Here is a 19,683-nt window from a genome sequence, read left to right on the forward strand (position 1 = left end):
CCTCTGGCAGGACCTAATTTGAATATATAACTCTGGTTCACATATGCATGCATATATGTTCAACATTCATGTGACATAGCTAGTTGGTAATTCACTTTTTCACACTTGTACATAGAATATTTTACAAAAACATGGTTAAGTATAAAAAGAAGTCTTTATTTTTCAGAGACATAGGTTTTCTTAGGATGTCCAATACATTTCGGTCCTAAGAACCATCTTCAGGGACCAAGTTCTAAAAAAGAATAATCAAGTACATTTTATGAGTGATTTGTCATACATAGTATTGCTTTCATATTTATCCATGTAATTTTTTGACTTAATTATCTGCATATATGCTCTTCACTGTTTACTTCTGAGTGCTCAATAGCTTCCTGTAAGGCTGTAAAGGGCACCTTCTCATTTAGGTCTGCTTCTGTTACCTAAGATCCTTGAGTAGGCTCTGCGCTAATGCCGGAATCACCATACCTCCAATTTTAGGTGCATCTACCTGGCACTCCACCACTGCATTTTGCAAGTTATTAATATACAAGGAAAATAACAGTGGGCCAGTACCCCTGATTGAGTAGGGAACCAGGGTGTGCAATGACCCCTGTTGTCAGATCTAATGATTGCCTCATTATTGTTATGCAGGATCTTCAAAATATTAATCATATTAGTTGCGCAATCATAGGACATAAGCACCTGCCATGGTTTACTACGGTTAACTTTGTCAAAAGCGGTGCTTAAGTCCATGAAAGCCAGATATATAGGCTCTTTTTTTTATGTGTGTAGGGAGTGGGCTATAATCATGTATAAATTCAGCCCCTGTTCAATAGTTCCCATTGATGGTCTAAACCCCAATTGAATTGGTGCAAGAATGGTTTGTTCAGTAACCCGTACCTCCATCCTGTCAAAACAACTTAAAACTTGTGTTTAGTAAAGAGATTGGTTGTTAGTATTGGGGAGGTTTCCTAGACCCTTTCTTAAATAATGGGATGATAATTGCTCTTGACCATTCTACAGGGATTATTTCGGATGCCATAATTGCATTGTACAAGATTGTGAAGATGGGAGCTCAGATTTCCACACAGTGTTGATAATAACCTGCGGGTATCCCGTCATTACTAGGGGATCTGTTTAGTTTAGCAGACAAAATAACATTTAATACTTCACTAAATGTAAATCGGAATGTAGAATGATCATAGTCTGCTAATATATCAGAGGTAATGACTTCTAGGCCCGCACACTGCTCTTTATATACATTACTAAAATGCTCCATCCAAATATTATCTGGGATAGTAACTTCTAACCCAGTTAGTTGTTCTTTATATACTGCGCCGCTATTAACACCTGCCCAAAACTTTTTTGAGTCATTTTCTTTACTGGCTACCTCCAATTCTTCCAACGCCATTTGGTCTAGATCTTGTTTCCGCTTCCTAATTGTGCCTTTGTATATGGCTCTTGCCCATACAATCTCGCCTTTCAGTGTGTCAACTTTTTTCAATAGATAGGGCAGCTGTTTCCTGGCGATTTCACAGAGCTTATCAAACCAACCCTTCTTGCTTGCATTCCTTTACCTTTTAGGATCTCTGGTTGTTGATGCTTCATAAATACCCACTACATGTTTTGAGTATGTTTGCACAGTAATCAAGGCCTTCTCTTTGTCGTTTAACATGGTTATAAAACTGCAGATATTCATTTCCATAATCTGTGATTCTAGTACAGTGCTGTCCTCCCTTCCCCATCTCAGTCTTTTAGTAGTAGAGCCCTGCACGAAATATCCGCCAAGTGTACCAACCTAGCCCCTCTTTCCTCACCACTACCCCACCACAAAGTAAGGGCAGGGCATAGTTATCACTGAAGAGTCCTGGATGAACTCGAAAATTGTCAATAATCCCCACATGATAGTCGTTACCAAGAAATAATCAATAATCAATAGCTCCCTCTTGAGTATCTGAACGTCACAGCACCCGACTGATTTCCAGAGAATCTACCATTTGTAGATCTCATTCCTATTACTGTAAGCCATTGCCAAAACGTTAGCCCTTCACTACATATTTGTGGGTCTGACATATCGGGAAGCGGTATGTTCAGAACTAGGGGTCTCATTACGAGTTTGAAGGCAGCCATGGTGCTATTAGCGCCATGGCTGCCTCCAAACTCGGGTCCGGGTTCCTTCAATGATGAATTATCGGGCCATTCCAACCTTGGAGGACCCGGTAATTCCTCATTGAAGGAACCCATCCCCATTCCCATTTGAGCCCCCATAGGGCTCAATGGGAGTGGGTAGAGAGCTAATAACGGGCCTGTTAATAACGGCCCCGTTATTAGCTCCCTGGTCCCCTAGCGGGACCCGCAAAGGACGTCTGGTCTGACCAGACGTCCTGAGCGGGTCCTGCTAGGGAACCTCGTAATAGGGCGGAATGTGTTAACCGGCACCGGCACCATTACCGGCGCCGTTAAACCCATTCCACCCACCTCGTAATGAGGCCCTAGGTCTTCCTCTGGATCAAATAGGCCCTCAGCTGGACCAGTACGCGTTTTAAAACTTAGGTCCCCACCAGCAACAATCATTAAATCCTTTTCCATAGACCGATTGATGTAAAAATCATTAAATCGTTGTCCATAGACCTGTTGACAAGATCTTATTTTTCCTGTTTGATTGTGGCAATACAATCCACTGATCTATTTGTGTAGGGAATATTATAAAAGTGAATAACATATATAGGTTTCCCAAATCTAGAGAATGCCCTAAATACTTGCTTTGGGACTTCCAAATTGTCGCCTATGTCGATTACCTTACAGTCAAGGGAGCATTTGAACAAAGTGGCTAGGCCTCCATAATATCTTCCACGTTTTCCTTTTTTAGCTTATCTTGAAAAACCATGTAACAATCAAGTATGATATCCCCTCCCTCCCAGGTTTCTTGCGGGAGGATAATCCCATTTTCAGAGAGTAATGACTTCACTTGATGATCAGATAAATTATCTTTTATGCCCGCAAAGTTCCAAGTGAGAAACATGATGGTGCCCGTGTCCCTTACACGACTGCGGTCATCAACAGGGGTTTTATTAGAATCCAAAGGTGAAATCAAAAGTGACCCCTCTTCTTCCATCCCCCATGTGATCTTGTGGACACTTAGGCTATTTGAAGCCATAATGAATGGATCAGCTACTAGTCGGTCAATTTCTTCTAACGATGTCAACGGGTCACCATGGTTCTTCAAAATCAGTGCATTTTCGCCTGACAGCCTATTGGATTTGTTCAATACCACTTTTCCTTCAGTTGCCAATACACTTTTAGAACTTACAGGACAGTTACTGCCTGGAAGTTCTTTGGTTGAGGTTTGCTCAATTGATCCTCCCCTTATCTCACATGCACTACGTGTATAAAAAAGGGATAAAGGAACCAATCTAGTCGAAGAGTGTTGAAAAGGGTATTGGAAATTGGAACCAAGTACATAAGATGCCACATGACAGGATGCAAACGGCAAAACTACACAAACTCCTTTTTCAATGTTTTTAGTAACTCCCACCCACTCTACTCTTCTGGCCATAATGATGGAGTTCGGATTAATGCAGTGCCCATGTAAATGAGTATTTATCCAATGCGATGCTTAGTTAAATAATGAAACTAATTTTCTGAATATATACTTATCCACTGGCGACATTCCAAATTTGTATGTTCAGTTTATAGTTGCGACTGCCAAATTAATACTCTTCACACTTTCCAAGTTTCTTTCAGAGGTTTGTCTTTTTATTTTATATACTGGGTACTTAATCCCTTATTCTTGTTGGCTTTTGAATAAGTGAACTCTCTACACGTGTTTCACCCCTGCTCATATCACAAGGGATCATCAGGAGAGATTTTTGCTAAAATAAAAAGAACAATAAAGTACATTTTGTGAGATCAAAAGCAAAAACATTTTTTTTTTACAATTTATCATTTGAACATCATTAAGGTTCATCTTTTGACTAAACATATTTACGTAAAACTTTTTCAACACAAAGCATGTTTTAAGCCTTCCTGATGGCTCTTCTTTTTCTCATATCAGCATTTCAAATATCAAAATAAGACGGCAAAGCAGAAAACTTTACTAATGTAGCAATGGCACTCACCAATTCTGTTGGCTATAAGTAGATCTGGCTTGAAAAATGTGTTCATTCAATAGGATATCTATGTGATTTATAAAAGCACAATTATAGGGTCTTTTTAGTTGTTGCCCTATTTGAACAGAAAAACAAAAACATTTTTTGAGGGATATTGGACTTTGTTGAGGTTCCCAATAGTTACATCTGAATACTATATTAACTTAATGAGAATCAAGGGTTAGAAAGGCCTACCTTTTCTTTTTTCACAAAGAAAAACACTGGTCTGGAGAGATTCGTTTGTCACTCCCTGGCTCCTTCATTCTGCGCGCTTTGTTTGTGCACTAAGCACGTTTAAATACGTTTTGAGCGTGTGACGTCATTACGCTCGCGTTATAGCGTGCACAATGACGTCATTACGCTCTACACGCCGCCCGTCTTTAGGGCCGGAATCACGCTAGTTGCCTTTGTAGCACGCTATTTGATTTAAGAATCAGATGGTTGCCATTTTCTTTGATGACAACCTTTTTTTTAATATCATTTTTATGCGGGCATATTGATTAACAGAACATATTTTTGTACAGGCATATTTTATTTCATATTGTGTACTTTTTAAAGGTTGCTGCACAAGTTTTAAACAGCAGCCTAAATACTTATCGAACTCTCATTTAAATTTTGTTAAATAATTCTGGAAATTTACTTGGTTTAATGCAGGCAAGGTTAATTTAAATATTAGTACAAAGAGTTATTGTAGATAAAGTTAGTTACATTTTTTAGATAAATTTCCCCTGTATGTCTTTTATAGGCATTATGAGAAAAAGACCACAAATCCACTACGCTTAGGGGGTGTTAGGAAAAAAGAAAGGATGTTATAGAGATTTTGACAAAAAGAAAGAGCTCTGATTGGTCTGTGTTTTTCTGTTTTTCAAGCTTTTAGCATTATAACCAGTTACAAAATTAATTTGCCGAATTTAATCCAGTATCACATGTGTCCATTAAACAGATCCATCTGGATTCTCTTTGTCTCAGGATCAATTCCTTGTTTCCACCTCTGGGCAGATCTTCAATTTTGTCCAAGCCATATATTTTCAATTGTTCCACATTCAGCCCTTTATGTTCCATTATGCAGTGTAATGATAGTGGATATTTCATATCTTGGTTTCTAATAGCACGTAAATGTTCAAATGCTCTTGTTTTGAGACTTCTTATAGTGCTACCTATGTATATTTTTGAGCAGATACATTCTTAAGCAATATGACCCGAGCAGCGGGGGCATTACCGACTCAGGTAATGCCCCGGGGCCCATAGTTATAGGCCCAAGCGAAGCGAGGGCCTTAACGAAGGCCCCGGGGCATTACCTGAGTCGGCAATGCCCCCGCCGCGAGGGTCATATTGCTTTTAGTACCCCGGCCCGCATTATATGCGTAACCGGGGCACTAAAAGCATTTTTTTCTGTCCCAAAAAGCCACAGCGTTTCGGGACAGAAAAAAAAAACGACCAAGAAAGGGAAAACGGGAGAGAAGGGGAGGGGAGGGGAAAGGGGGGAGAAAAAAAAATACGTACCTTCGTCCCTGCCAGGGGACGATGGAAGCCTCCAGCTGTGTGGAGGCGCGGAGTCTCCACACTGCTGGAGGCTTCCATCGTCCCCTAGCAGAGACGCAGGAGCAAGAAGGTAAGTGGGGTGGGGTAGGGAGGAGGGAGGGAAGGGGGAAAAAAAAAAAGCTTACCCGAGTCCCCAGCGAGGGACGGAGGCAGCCTCGCAGCCGTGGGGATGCTCGGAGCGGGGATGGCCCCGCTTCGAGCCTCCTCATTGGCTGAGGGGCTGCCACGCCCCCCGCCGGGGACAAGGCAGCTGGAGTCCCGGCCGAGAATCGATTCTCGGCCGGGTAAGAACCCGGCGAGAGCCAATCAGAATGCATGTTGCATTCTGCTCGACTCTCGCCGGGTACTAATATTGCATATACAACAAATTTACTATTGCAGTTGATGAAGTGATTCAAGATTCAATATTTTTTCTTTTCCATTTGGTAGCTTGATTTTTTTCATGCCGTTGACCATTTGGGAGCATAATTTGCAATTACCGCATTTAAATGAACCATAAATAGGTTGATGATTAAACATTCTTCTTATGTCTTGTTTAGTAGTGAATTTAAGGTGACCTGGGCTTATTTTATTACGTAGTGTCGGTGCTCTTCTGTAACATATTCCTGGCTTGTCATCAATATGTTTCGGTAAAGTTTTGTCTAATTTCAACATGTCCCAATGCTTTTTAAGGATTTTTCTTAGTGTTGAAGCATCTGATCCATAAGTGGTAATGAATTTTGTTTTGGTTGTTTGGTTTCCCTTTCTTGGTTTATCTTGTAACAAATATACTCTTGATATTTTCTCTGCTTTTTTTATTGATTCCATTACACTTTTTGCTTTATAACCTCTTTGTATAAATTTGGTTATCGTTCCTTTGATATTCGATTCAAATGTTTCTTCTGTGCAGCAATTCCTTTTTATTCTTAGTATCTCCCCGTATGGGATGTTAGATAAGTTGTGTTTTGGGTGGTTACTTTGGGCATGTAAGATACTGTTGCCTGCAGTCGGTTTTGTATATAGATTTGTGAGGATTTTGTCCTATACCGTGTAGATTTCTAGATCTAGTAATTTAATCTTTTCTTTACTGAAGCTTGTTGTGAATTTCAAGTTAAATTAATTGTTGTTCAAATATTCGACATATAGATTGAACTCCATTTGATCTCCTTCCCAGATCATGAAGATGTCGTCAATAAACCGACCCCAAAAGATAATATTTTTGCAGTTGGTAAAGGCCTTATGCTTCCAAGCATGTTTTACTTCAAAATAGCCCATGAATAAATTAGCATACGATGGGGCAAATGTGGACCCCATCGCGGTTCCTTGCTTTTGTCTGTAGATTTTGTTTGTTGAAGCAAAAAATATTGTTGTGTAAGGCAAAGCGCAGCATTTCCAATAGCATGTTATACTGTTCTTTGAATGAAATTGATCTTGATTTCAGAAAATATTCAGATGCTATGATACCTTGGTTGTGGTTTATACTTGTGTATAATGATACATCTTCAAATGTCGCCAAGTGGTAGTTATTTTGCCACGGGATAGAGTCTAGCTGTTGGATAATGTGTTTTGTATCCCGTGTAAAAGAAGCTAATTGCATTGTCAAAGGTTGTAGATGAGTATCAATGAATTGGGAGATTTTTTCAGTGATTGAACCTATTCCATTAATTATAGGTCTAAAAGTGGGATATTCTTTGTATTTTTTGTGGATTTTTGGGAGGAAGTACATCGTGGACATTCGTATAGTTGTATTCTTCTTCTGTTAGGGGGGCAGGTTCGAGCCAATTTTTACTCATGTTGTTCCATGTTTGTGTTAAATCTTTCAATGGACTATGATCTAGTATTTCATATTTCTTATGGTCATTTGGTTGTTTTGAAGCTTCTCAGATGTAGTCCTGTCTGTTCATTAGAACCAGCTTGCCTCCTCTGTCTGCCATTTTTACGATTACTTCCTCGTTTTTGGAGAATTCTCCAATTGCTTTCCATTCTTAATTAAAGAAAGTGTAAATTCATAAGAACTTGTGGGTAGAGAGCTAATCCTCACTATAATGCCTACCAGTGGGGCAGCTGCTGGCCGAAGGCTCCAGGTGGTTGTCACCTCCGCTAAGGGGGCCATAATTATGCCTGCTTTGCCCGTCGATTCAGTGGTGTTGCTTGGGCTTATATGTGGTCATGTAATGGGTTTAAAAATTGGCAAAAAGGTCTGTGGTTACATTGAATACACTGGGCAGAAACAGTCATATTCTGATGTAAACCAGGTTGTGCATGAGGTAGGTTGTCCTTGAGTTGGTCACTGCCCATTGGTTCAACTGACAGTTTATTAATTATACCAGTCATGCTACCTTTTGCACTGTTGGCTTCATTTTTAGTTTGGCTGACCACATTGTCCATGCCATTTAAAAATGTAAAAAGTGAAAATTGATTGCAATGACTCTTTGACAATTGTTCCCATAATTTCCTTAAAATGCTCCATTAATAATTGTTCAAATTCCAGGTCAGTTTCCTGACCCAAATTCCTCCACGACCCCTCAATTACTACCATTTAAATTTGGAATCAGTACATGTTCATCCAGTTCCTTTAACCTGTGTTTTACCTACACCTCCTTTCCCATCTGCTAGAACACAACAATCAGGTTTGACCCAGCAAATGGAATAGTCAGACAATTGTTGCTGTCTCCGGTAATTGAGTCAGTGCCAAACCCAATTGCCTCTTCTCTGACCTCCCCTAAGCTGTCATTCCCATCATGCCCATCATAAAAGCCCTGCGACAGAACCAGTGGGAATGCCTCCAGGTCATCAGGGACAGGCAGGCCTCATCAGTAATACCGCTGGTATACCGTCAACACAAATTGCGTTACTGCTACTTGGCCTGGAGCAATTTGCACCGGATCACGAGTAGCAGTAAGGTGGTTAAACCCCATTCCCCATTAGGTCCAGTGGACCCAATGGGGTTTTACAGCGCTATTAGCGCTGGAGCAAATGGCGCCAGAGCAAATAGCGTCACGCTAATAGCGCCGAAAACGGGCGGAATGTGGAGACTTTTACCTCCAGCAAAAAGCTGGAGGAAAAAATCCAAACATTCCACCCAACTCATGATTGGGCCAGCCCTTAAATGCAGAGGTCATACTGTTACTGCCACATTTAAGGGCTACCGCCCAACTCGTCATGAGGCTAGTAACCAACACTTCCTTTTAAAGATTGTATCAGCTTATGTTGGCTGCCTTTCGGCAGTACCGTATTGCTTTTGGCCCTTTTGTATCTGGCCTCCTCCAGTTTAGAATTAGCCTTTCTTTTTCCCATCTTGACCTCCAAATATGCTGGCTAAATAGGCTATCTAATGGAGCACAAACACAATTAAGGTGCATACAAAGCACAACAGGAATAAAACAGTATTATAACAGAAGTATTATACCATTATGTTGATTCAAACCCAGAACTCTGGCATTGGCTTACGCACTTAGTAGAAATGCAGTAATAATAATAAAGGAGGTCTATCTGTCAAACGAGAGAAAACTAGGTAATCTTATCAAGTGAAAACGTGGAGTTTAAACGTTTACGTTTTTTGAAAATACAGGAATAAGATATGCACTAGGCACTTAAGGGGATTCCTTAGTCTGTCTCCCCCTCACTCGCCACAGTACTTACAAAAGCTCAATATTTAGTTTAAAATCAGCTAGCAAAAAAGTCAATTGGTGCTAAATTATTATTATTATTATTATTATGGTGGCAACAAGTAAGACAGACACAAGTGATCACATTTCAAGGGTGTTTATTGAACAATGAATGCTGTATGCAGGTTGGAAAAATGCCTAATCTAAACCTAAATCTAAGATGGAAGCAAGCGTCAACCATCAAATGAAAAATAAGGCAGTTCTAGTGGCGTTGTTCAAATAAAAGGGCCTATACTAAGAAACCTATTGCCAGACCTTACAACTAATACAAAAAATGGTGTGGAATAGTTCTCAAGAAAAGATAGAAGTGTTCTCAAATAATAAGTCAGGATGCGGTAGCCTGGGTCTCCCTTCCCCACGTTTTGAGCACAGGGCAAGGCGGGAGCGTGGAGCACAGTACACTCTCGAGCTTTCCCAGCACGAGATGACAGTTCAGCTTTCAGCTATCAGGGCTGTGGATGGCCAAGTCTCGTTTTACTTGAAAGTCTCTTGCCTTCGAGGACCTGATGCCTTCAAAATAATAGAACAAAAAGTTCCTTTATCAAATGACAGTTTGTTTTTGGTTTCACTTAGGGTGAGGATTTACCATGCTTGGGTCCCCCTCTTGCGGGCGCTGACCCCTCTCAAATCTTTGCCTCCCTCGGTGGTGTTCACTATGGCTTTTACTTCTTCACAAATTTGTATGTCTTTTTCAACAGTTCCAGCAGACATCCCTCTGCCCGGTTCACTTTTGTCGACACACTGTTTCCTGGGACTTTAGAATTTGCCCCTCTTGGGATTCCCTTCCCTTGTTTCCTCTTAGTGTGGGATTTACTTCCCTTTCTTTTACTCAGTTTGTAGATTAAAGTCTTTTGATTGTACAGGGATTTTGCTTGACCCTCAGTATGATGACTTTGACCTAATTTGGTGGCTCTGCTACGGCCTTCTGGTATTTGTAGTTTCACTCAGATGGGGATCGACCAGTGTCTTTGGAGTTAGCACCCACGTGGTGCCGGTTTCCCTCTGCAGCTGGTCTCCCCTTAACACTTTTTACAGTTCTTTCACAGTTCATTGAACTTGGTTCAAACTTCGCAATTTGTGATTCTCAATTAATACAGCCCGGTTCTTATCGCTGCTCCCCTCGACTCACTGGCTGTGATGAACCGCTTGGCTTTTCTTTTCTCTGTAGGTAAGGCTGGTACCACGGGTGCAGGAGCTTCCCTCACCGCTGCTCATCGGCATAGGCTTGACCCGTGTACCTTTGACATCTACGGCAAGACACTTGTGCTATTGTTCTCGGTTTTAGGCTCTCTTCTACAAAGGTTCTGTGGTTCTGGGATGAAAAGTGCAAGGTCACTTGCCTCCTCGCCACTATCTCGATTCCTGCCGCCTTTCTCCTCCTCTTGAACTGCAGCGCTTGATTAGCCCTCTCGTCGTGCTGTCTGCCGTGCTCGTAATGTGCTCTCGGGCTCCACCTTTTATCCCCGTGGAAAAGGGAAAGAGCCGTCAGGTGTGTGTGATTCAGGTTAATTGCCTGACTTTGCCTGACCCTTTTATTGGGACATGTCAGGTAAACGCTCTACTGTTAGTCCATTGTCCTTTATGTTGTGCGAAAATGTTTGTGTTTGAAAAGGGGGGAGGCAGTGGTTTTGAACGTCCTACATGAGAGGATGGGGAAAAGGTTCCAAAGAAAGGGGGATACCGTGTCTCGCCCATCAGTGTCTCACTCGCACTCCCTGAGGACCCCCCATCCAGGTCATCCTCCCTCACCGGTCCACCCCCAGGAACTGAATCCAATAGCGATGGCTGTGTCCTGCTCTCCTGGATGGCAGATCCCCAGGGACTAGCTAAAGAGACACCTTCAGGTTTCTCACAGTAGGTAGATAATGAGCTGCACAACACCGTTTTACAACCGTATTTACAGCCTTCAATAGAACAGAAAAAGACCCAAACCACAAAAATGCACAGCATAGTTGTGCTCTAGCACCTGGAACTGTATCAAGTGCTAGATGGAATTACCAATGATGATCTCATACCCAAATAACCGGACAGACTCAAGGAATATGGCACAGTACTACTTTATTCTCAGCATAAAATAAAGTAGGGCAATCTGGCGAACAATAAACTGTAGTCCACACGCTCACACTTCAATTTTACACAAAGGCTTTATACCTCGATATGCGTCATCTGTAACGGCATCCTACCTAGCAAACTAAAACCTATTGAAGGGAGGGATTGGTTAAGGGAACATATGTGCCTATATATCATATACATATCAGTGATATTACTGCATGCCCCTTATCTAATAGGCATGCCTCGAACCACCTCTAAATACGTATAATACCGATTATAGAAGAATAAAAGCAGAGGGTTGGCCTGTGCAACACTGTATAACATGTTGCTACATAGACCCTCTGATTGGTTGGCATTCTCTCCCAACCTTGGACTTTCTGTTTGTTAGAAGCAAAACGAAACCCAGGTGCAGAAAGCAACGTCAGACTACTACCCACTTGCCCAATTAGTCCATCATCTCTCATCGGTCAGGCCCCAAGCCAATGCTTCTTCTCCAGCATGGGGTCTGGCATGGATTCACATGCTCATGAATATTCCCCGTCGTCAGGCTGGGAATCCTCGGTAAAGAAAAAACCAGTATCAGTTTCGTTTCTGATCTGTCTTTCGTAGTAATAACCAATCACTGGTCTCTGCGTCATACTGACCACAGCCAATGACTGCCCTCTACCTAAGCACCGCCTCTGGCAGCCATCTTCAGATTTTTACCGCACGTTCATGTGTTAGGATCCTCGTGCTATTGCTCTCGAGCGTTAGTTCTATTTTTTTCACGTTTTTTCTCAAAAACTTCGTTTTTTCGGACAAAAGAGCCTCAAGCTCCACCGATTCTCCATCCGATCAACGGGGACCCGTGTCGGATTCGTCTGCGCCTCTCAAGGGTGAAGATTTCGTCGAGCTCCGCTTTTGGAGGACTCCAGAAGTTTCTCAGGCCCGGTCATGGCCCAGGAGAAGGGGAGCTCGACGCCCGGAAAGCTGTTCAGGGTCTGCCCTGGATGCCAGCTGCAGAACGTCTTCAAGGAGGACGAACACTCTTTTTGTCTTTACTGCCTACATGAGGACAAGACGCACGTGGAGAAGGACTGTGCGTTTTGCGGCAACATGTCGGAGCAGACCATGAAGGACCGCCATCAAGGTCTCGCCAACTGGCTGGAAGGGAAGAGCCCGTCCGGCGAGAAGAAGAGGAAGAAAGCCGAGCGGTCTTCTAAGACCTTTGAGGACGCCCCGGCGACGGGGGTCCAACATAAGGCCAAGCACCGCGAGTCCGCTGGCACCGGGAGCGCCGAACGGTCGGGCTCTACGGGCGCCAGGCAGGGCGCACCCTCCCCGGCACCATCAACCACGAGCCAACGCTCTGGGTCGGGTAAGAGGAAGGCCGAGCACCCGGCGAAGCTCCTGGAGAGGCCACGGTCGAGCTCGAAGGCGGAGGGGGAGCGAGGCAGTGTCCCCCCCTCAAGGATAAGGCGGTGAGCGCACCTAAGGTGGTGAAGGCCTTAATCCATCCGGCCAAGCCCTCTATCGAAACTGTCGCGGCGGCCCTGGCTCAGCCTGTGGAGGCTACACCAGTGGTGGCGACCTCGGGGCTCAGAGTCTCCCTGCCACCTCGGAGGGAGTCCTCTTTTGTGCCCATCGATAGGACCCCCGTGAAATCCCCCGTGGGGAAGAAAAAGGGGGGGCAGGGCGTCGTCGTAGATTCGGCCTCAACCTCGGAGGAGGAGCTGGTCGAAGTCTTAAGCCACGGCCTCGGCGTGGAAGAAGACCGGCCCGTCGGGATGGATCCCGACGCAGGTGACGACGACATCGTCGAGGGTACCGACGGGGCCCCTGATCGCCCGTCGGATTCCCCTCTGCCGGCGCCGCGAGACAACTCGGCGGCCATTTTGTTGGCTATACAGTCCTTATGCTCAGAGATAAGGACGAGACTACCGTTGCCGACGGAACCTCTCCCGTCGGGGGACCCAGAACCGGGACCTTCTGGTGTTCCCCCTACCAAGAAAAGAAGGATCCACCCCCCGCCTCCTTTTCAGCCGTCGCGCCCCTTCCAGCCCTCCTCCCCGTCCACCCGAGGGGATGATACGGGGACTGACACGGCAGCGACGTGTACGGACGACGAGGTATACGACGAGGATGTACCGTCGTCGCCTCCCACCAGGGCTTCTCCGCCCGACGAGATTGGATCGTTCCACTCCATGATCACCAGGGCATCCGAGCTTTTCCAACTCTGCCCTGAGGAGAAGAAGAAGGAAGGTTTCCTTTATCAGCGGCGCGAGGCCAAGAGGAAGACGGTCCTCTCAGTGCCTCTATTGGACGACATTTGGGATGAGGGCCTCACCCTCCTCAAGAACCCTTCCACAACGCCAGCTAGAAGAGACCGGTACGAGAAGAAGTACCGGGTCCCGGACACGGCCCCCCTGTGCGTCGTCTCCGCGGCGGCCAGGAAAAAAGCGGGGGGGGGTGCGGCCTCCACATCGACTTCCCCACCGGACGGCGAGGGAAAGAAATTGGACGCTATGGGACGCAGAGTCATCTCGTCTGCGGCGACGACGATTAAAGCGGCCAACGCATTGGCTATCGTGGCCCGCTACGACAGGGAGCTCTGGTACAAACTGGCTCCCCTGCTGGACTTCTTGCCGGACGACAAGAGAGCAGAGGCCCTGGAGATCCTGCAGGAAGGTGAGGTGGCTTCGGACCACGCCATTACCGTTGCGACGGACATCGCCGACACTGGGTTCCGCCAGTTGGGCAACGGCGTTTGCCTTAGGCGGCGTGGATGGCTCAAGGCTACGGACTTCCGTCAAGACGTTCAGACCAGAGTCCTGGACATGCCCTTCGATGGGAACAACCTGTTTGGGAAAACAGTGGACGATTCCCTTCAGGCCATTAAAGCGGACACCGAGACGGCCTGGGCCCTTGGAGTTCTGCAACAACGACGGACGCCCTTTCGGAGCAGCGGAGGCAAGGGCGCCTCCAAAAGTTCCGGCGGCGGTTTCTCCACCTACCGTCAAGCGGCCCGCTCGTCGGCTCAGGAGGCCTACAGAGGACGAGGCAAGTCTGGCGGACCCCGCCGTCGTCGCCAAGGAGGTCAAGGCGGCAAAGCCTCGTCGAAGCAGGATTGAACCGGCCGTGGGGTCGGGCCCCCACCGAAGCACCCCGGTGGGAGGCCGGCTGGCGAGCTTCGTCAGCGTGTGGGAGTCCATCTCCACCGACCGTTGGGTGCTGGACGCCTTGGCCCGGGGCCACGCGCTCGAGTTTCAAAGAAGGTGTCCGCGCGTCCCCCCCGTGGCCAGGAAAGAACTTCACGTCCCTCAACTTCTCCTGGAGGTAAAGGCGATGCTCAGGAAGGGCGCCATCAAACTCGTCCCAAAGAGGCTTCGGGGCTCCGGAGTTTACTCGAGATACTTCCTCGTGAAGAAGAAGACGGGGGGATGGCGCCCCATCCTGGACCTGCGACGTCTGAACAAGTTCATCAAGGCGCAAAAGTTCCGGATGGTCACCCTCCAGCACGTCCTGGGTCAGCTGGAGGAAGGAGACTTCCTGTCGTCGTTGGATTTGGAGGATGCCTACTTCCATATTCCCATCTTAAAGGGGCACCGAAAATTCCTCAGGTTTGTGGTCCAAGGGCGTCACTACCAGTTCAAAGCCCTCCCCTTCGGACTACGGTCGGCACCCAGGGTATTCACCAAGTGCCTTGCACCGGTGGCGGCGCAGCTGCGCCGCGAGGGGATCCACGTCTACCCCTACCTGGACGACTGGCTCATCCGAGCCAAGACGAGGGAGCTCGCCGTGGATCACACGGCAAGGACCGTCCAACTTCTCACGGACCTGGGATTCTCCGTGAACTACGCCAAGTCCCACCTGGTACCCGCGCAAAACGCACTGTTTCTGGGAGCGAAGCTCGACACAGTGTCCCTTCTGGCCTCCCCGTCGGAGGAAAGGACCAGGTCCATCCTGGGCAAGGTACAGCGGATGTTGGTTTCCGACGCGGCCAAGGTGAGGTCCATCAAGTCCCTCCTCGGAATGATGTCTTCTTGCATCTACCTCATTCCCATGTGCAGGCTCCGGATGCGCCCGTTGCAGGAGTTCCTGGACGCGCGCTGGATCCAAACGACGGGCGGCTTCGAGGAGAGGATCACACTCGACGAGAGTTTCCGCCGAGCGGTCCAGTGGTGGGGCATCCGCGCGCATCTGACGGCGGGCATGGACTTCCAGACCCCAGACCACCAGGAGACAGTGACCACGGATGCCTCCCTGGAAGGGTGGGGAGCGCACACCGAAAATCTGCACGCGAGAGGCCTTTGGCTCCCGACGGAGAAGTCCCTCCATATCAACGTCCTGGAGCTCCGTGCAGTGTTCTGGGCCCTCAGGTCCTTCCTTCCGTCCCTCAAGGGCAAGGTGGTGAGGATCTTCACCGACAACACCACCACCATGTTTTACATCAGGAAACAGGGCGGAACCAGGTCCCCAGCACTGTCCAAGGAGGCGCAGGACCTGTGGCATTGGGCCGTCGCCCAAAGGATGTTTCTGGTGCCGTTTCATCTGGCAGGGATAAAAAACACCATCGCCGACTCACTCAGCAGGGAGCTGCGCTCGTGCCACGAGTGGGAACTACAGCAGGATCTAGTGGATCGCCTCTTCCGACGGTGGGGCACACCCCAGATCGACCTGTTCGCGACGGCGACGAACTCCAAGTGCCGGAGGTTCGCCAGCAGGTTTCCCCAGGCAAGGAGCATGGGCGATGCTTTCTCGTTCCCCTGGGAGGGCCTGTTCCTCTACGCGTTCCCTCCTTTGCCACTGCTAATCCGGCTCGTCAACCAGCTCAAGAGGTCACAGTGCAGGATGATCCTCGTCGCACCTGCGTGGCCGAGGCAGATATGGTTCCCGGACCTTCTGGACTTGTCAGCGTCCCCGCCAATCAAGCTGCCGGTGGACACGGATCTACTCTCCAGGGAAGGAGGCGCCATCCTCCACCACGACCCGAAATCGCTGAACTTGCAGGTCTGGCTCCTGCAGGCTAGAATTTGGAGGATACGACATACCGGCCGACTGCAGAGAGGTTCTTGCAAAGGCCAGGGCGTCCTCGACTCTTAAATGCTACGGACACAAATGGAAGAGGTTCTCTGTCTGGTGCCACGCACAGAAGATTAACCCTCTACGGATTACGGCTCCCCAGGTACTGCCGTACCTGCTGACGCTGGCCAAAGCTGGACTGGCACACACGTCCATCAAGATTCATCTTGCTGCGATCTCCCGATACACCAGAACCACGGGCCGGACGTCCTTGTGGTCTCATCGTCTGGTGAAAGAGTTCATGAAGGGGCTGTTCAGATCGTTCCCGCCGGTGAAGGCTCCGGCCCCGGCGTGGGAGCTCAACGTGGTGCTGACCAAGCTCATGGGACCTCCGTTCGAGCCTCTGCACTCGGCCCCGTTGAAGTTTCTGTCGTGGAAAACAGCGTTTCTTGTGGCCATCACCTCCGCACGGCGGGTGGGAGAGATCCAGGCCCTTTCCTGCAAGGCCCCGTACTTGACTTTTCACGACACGAGGGTAGTGCTCAAGACGCACCCCTCCTTCATGCCCAAGGTACCGTCGGACTTCCATCTCAACGAACCCTTGGTGTTTCCTGTGTTCTTCCCATCGCCTTCGTCGCCGGCTGAGAGGACTTTGCACTCGCTGGATGTGGCTAGAGCGCTGAAGTTCTACGTGGACCGCACTAAGTGTTTTCGGAAGACGTCACAACTCTTTGTGAACTTTGGACCTGTCAATCAGGGGAAGGCTCTCTCGAAGGCTTCCATTTCCAGATGGCTCTCCGGCTGTATCATGTACTGTCATTGGTTGGCAAACCGACCGCTGCCTGGCCGTCCGAGAGCCCATTCCACCAGAGCGATCGCAGCTACCACGGCGTTCCTTTCTGGTGTGCCCCTGCTGGACATATGCAGGGCTGCTACGTGGAGGTCGACGCACACTTTCACGAAATTCTACTGCGTCGATCGGGATTCCAGGGAGGAGTCCAGGGTCGGCCAAGCAGTGCTGCGCAACCTGTTCGCCTGAGGTGAGCCTGGTGAGGAGGTAAAATGCTTAATGTTGAGTTTGATGTAATGCTTAATGTTGAGCCTTTGCCACCTCCCGTGGTTGTGCATGTGTGTACTGCTATGTATTCTTTATTCATGAGCATGTGAATCCATGCCAGACCCCATGCTGGAGAAGGAACAAGTTACTTACCTGTAACTGTTGTTCTCCAGCATGGGTCTGGCATGGATTCACATGCGAACCCTCCCGCCTACCCCTCTGCGGCTCTTCACTTGGTCATACTGCCACTTCACGTGCTTCCAAATCTGAAGATGGCTGCCAGAGGCGGTGCTTAGGTAGAGGGCAGTCATTGGCTGTGGTCAGTATGACGCAGAGACCAGTGATTGGTTATTACTACGAAAGACAGATCAGAAACGAAACTGATACTGTTTTTTTCTTTACCGAGGATTCCCAGCCTGACGACGGGGAATATTCATGAGCATGTGAATCCATGCCAGACCCATGCTGGAGAACAACAGTTACAGGTAAGTAACTTGTTCCTTCTTCATAGTTGTCCTTGCAGCCTGTTCTCTGTTCTGGGACTTTTAAGGGAATGTAGGTACACCGTTATCTTCATCTGGAGCTTAATGAATATCCCTTGTTTTCGACTTCGGATTCACGTGTGAGGAGACCACGATTTTGTCCATTTCGTCCTTTTATTTACTGCTATTTGATTTAATTAAGCTGTGTGTCATTAGTCCTCTTAGCCTCCAGTGACTTGCTCACTCTACCTTGCATAGACTTTTTGCATCTTTGATTGTCCAATACCTGGCTCTTGCAGATGTTTTCTTCTTTGCTCAATCTAAGAGAAATATGTCTTACGTACATGGCCTATCGGTATTAAGTGAAAACCCTTCAGAGGGTGGGTGTGGGGTGGGGATCACCTTGCGAGGGGCGGGAGGTGTGCAGAAAGGGATATTTCTGCATTTTGAACTCCCTTTGTGCCTTGCAATTATCCCTTGAAGTGGCATCCTTGATCCCAGGCCAATAGACTCCTCCTTTATTCTTCACACAAAGCTGTTTTTCAGCGTCTCCTGACTCTGCAGCCCTGGTCGGTCTCTGAGGTAGTTTGATTGATTTCAACACGAGTTCAACGTCCATTCTTCCATCATGGCCACCTTAGCCACGTTATGTTTTCTTTTGCAGCAAGCTTTTATATGTCTCAACTACCTTGCGTTTCTGCATATATACATTCACTTCATCTCTCCTCACTTATTCCTTTGGTGCATATGATTTCTTTGTCTTCGATTACATGTTTCTCTCATTACTCCAGTTACATCTTCATTCTTTGAGTATTTGCATATCGTTTCAGTGCGTCTTCATGTCTTTCCTGCGTGACGTCACTCTGTCCTCATTTGATTTCACTTGTAGCTCTTTGATGTCCGATGGTGTGTGCAGACATCCTTCCACCCTTTCAGTGCAGGGGCACATTCGATACGGTTGTCTGAGTGCATATTATCTCTCATACACTCAATGCGGTATTGGGATAATACCTCATGTCCCACATAGGGCTCTTCTCCTGCTGTTCCAATATGATGGAGGTGAGGGGGCGGGAACTAGGAATGATGTGTCCACCTGCTCCTCTACATAGTCATTTTTGGAGGTTTTTTTGAGTTTATGCAAGGATTCCACTACTTGCAGGACTTCATCCTGTAAACCCTTCATGACACTTTGCGAAGACCACGGGGGCATTCAACTCGCAAGCTCAAAAAAGCAACTGACGGTCTTGCAGGCCCACAAATCTAAACAAACTGGCAGTCCAACATCTGGAGATAAGGGAGGGTAAAACAGATAGCAAGGGAGCTCTATCAAGCTGCACCTGGCCAGCCGACTTAACTTGCCATTACCATTACCTGGATTACATAGGTAGGTGCGCTGACTCTATGCAACCCACAGCTCTTTATAATCCTTGTTGTAACCATTGCTTTTTATGCTCCTCGTTTACCCCACTCCAATGTTCCACAGGTTAACACAGTTTAATGTTGTTTACACTGCCCATTATCACCAAAAAAACTGTAAAAGAGCTCTACATTAGATGTACCCCCACCTCGCTGTATTGTGTGCCAAATGCTAGAACTTGACTGCTCGCTAACAACCAAGAGATGTGCAGGTTGAAAGGGGACTCGAGCGCTCGGGTACTTAAACGGCTTAGCCACAGCTTGAAACATAGGGGAAGTGGCAGTGTATATATGTACCATGGGCTTCAAGCTGAATTGGGGGATGTGAGCTCATGTGAGTAGACCACAACAACACACAC

At 47.1% G+C, this 19,683-nt stretch overlaps 1 protein-coding gene across 3 annotated transcripts in view; it reads left to right on the forward strand.

The window, feature by feature from the left end:
- NUDT13 (nudix hydrolase 13) overlaps positions 1–19,683 on the forward strand; it is a 1,386,901-nt gene that overhangs the window by 1,092,573 nt on the left and 274,645 nt on the right. The window lies entirely within an intron of this gene.

Source organism: Ambystoma mexicanum, chromosome 8, assembly GCF_040938575.1.
Source record: "Ambystoma mexicanum isolate Mex_15411 chromosome 8, UKY_AmexF1_1, whole genome shotgun sequence".
Taxonomy (NCBI): domain Eukaryota; kingdom Metazoa; phylum Chordata; class Amphibia; order Caudata; family Ambystomatidae; genus Ambystoma; species Ambystoma mexicanum.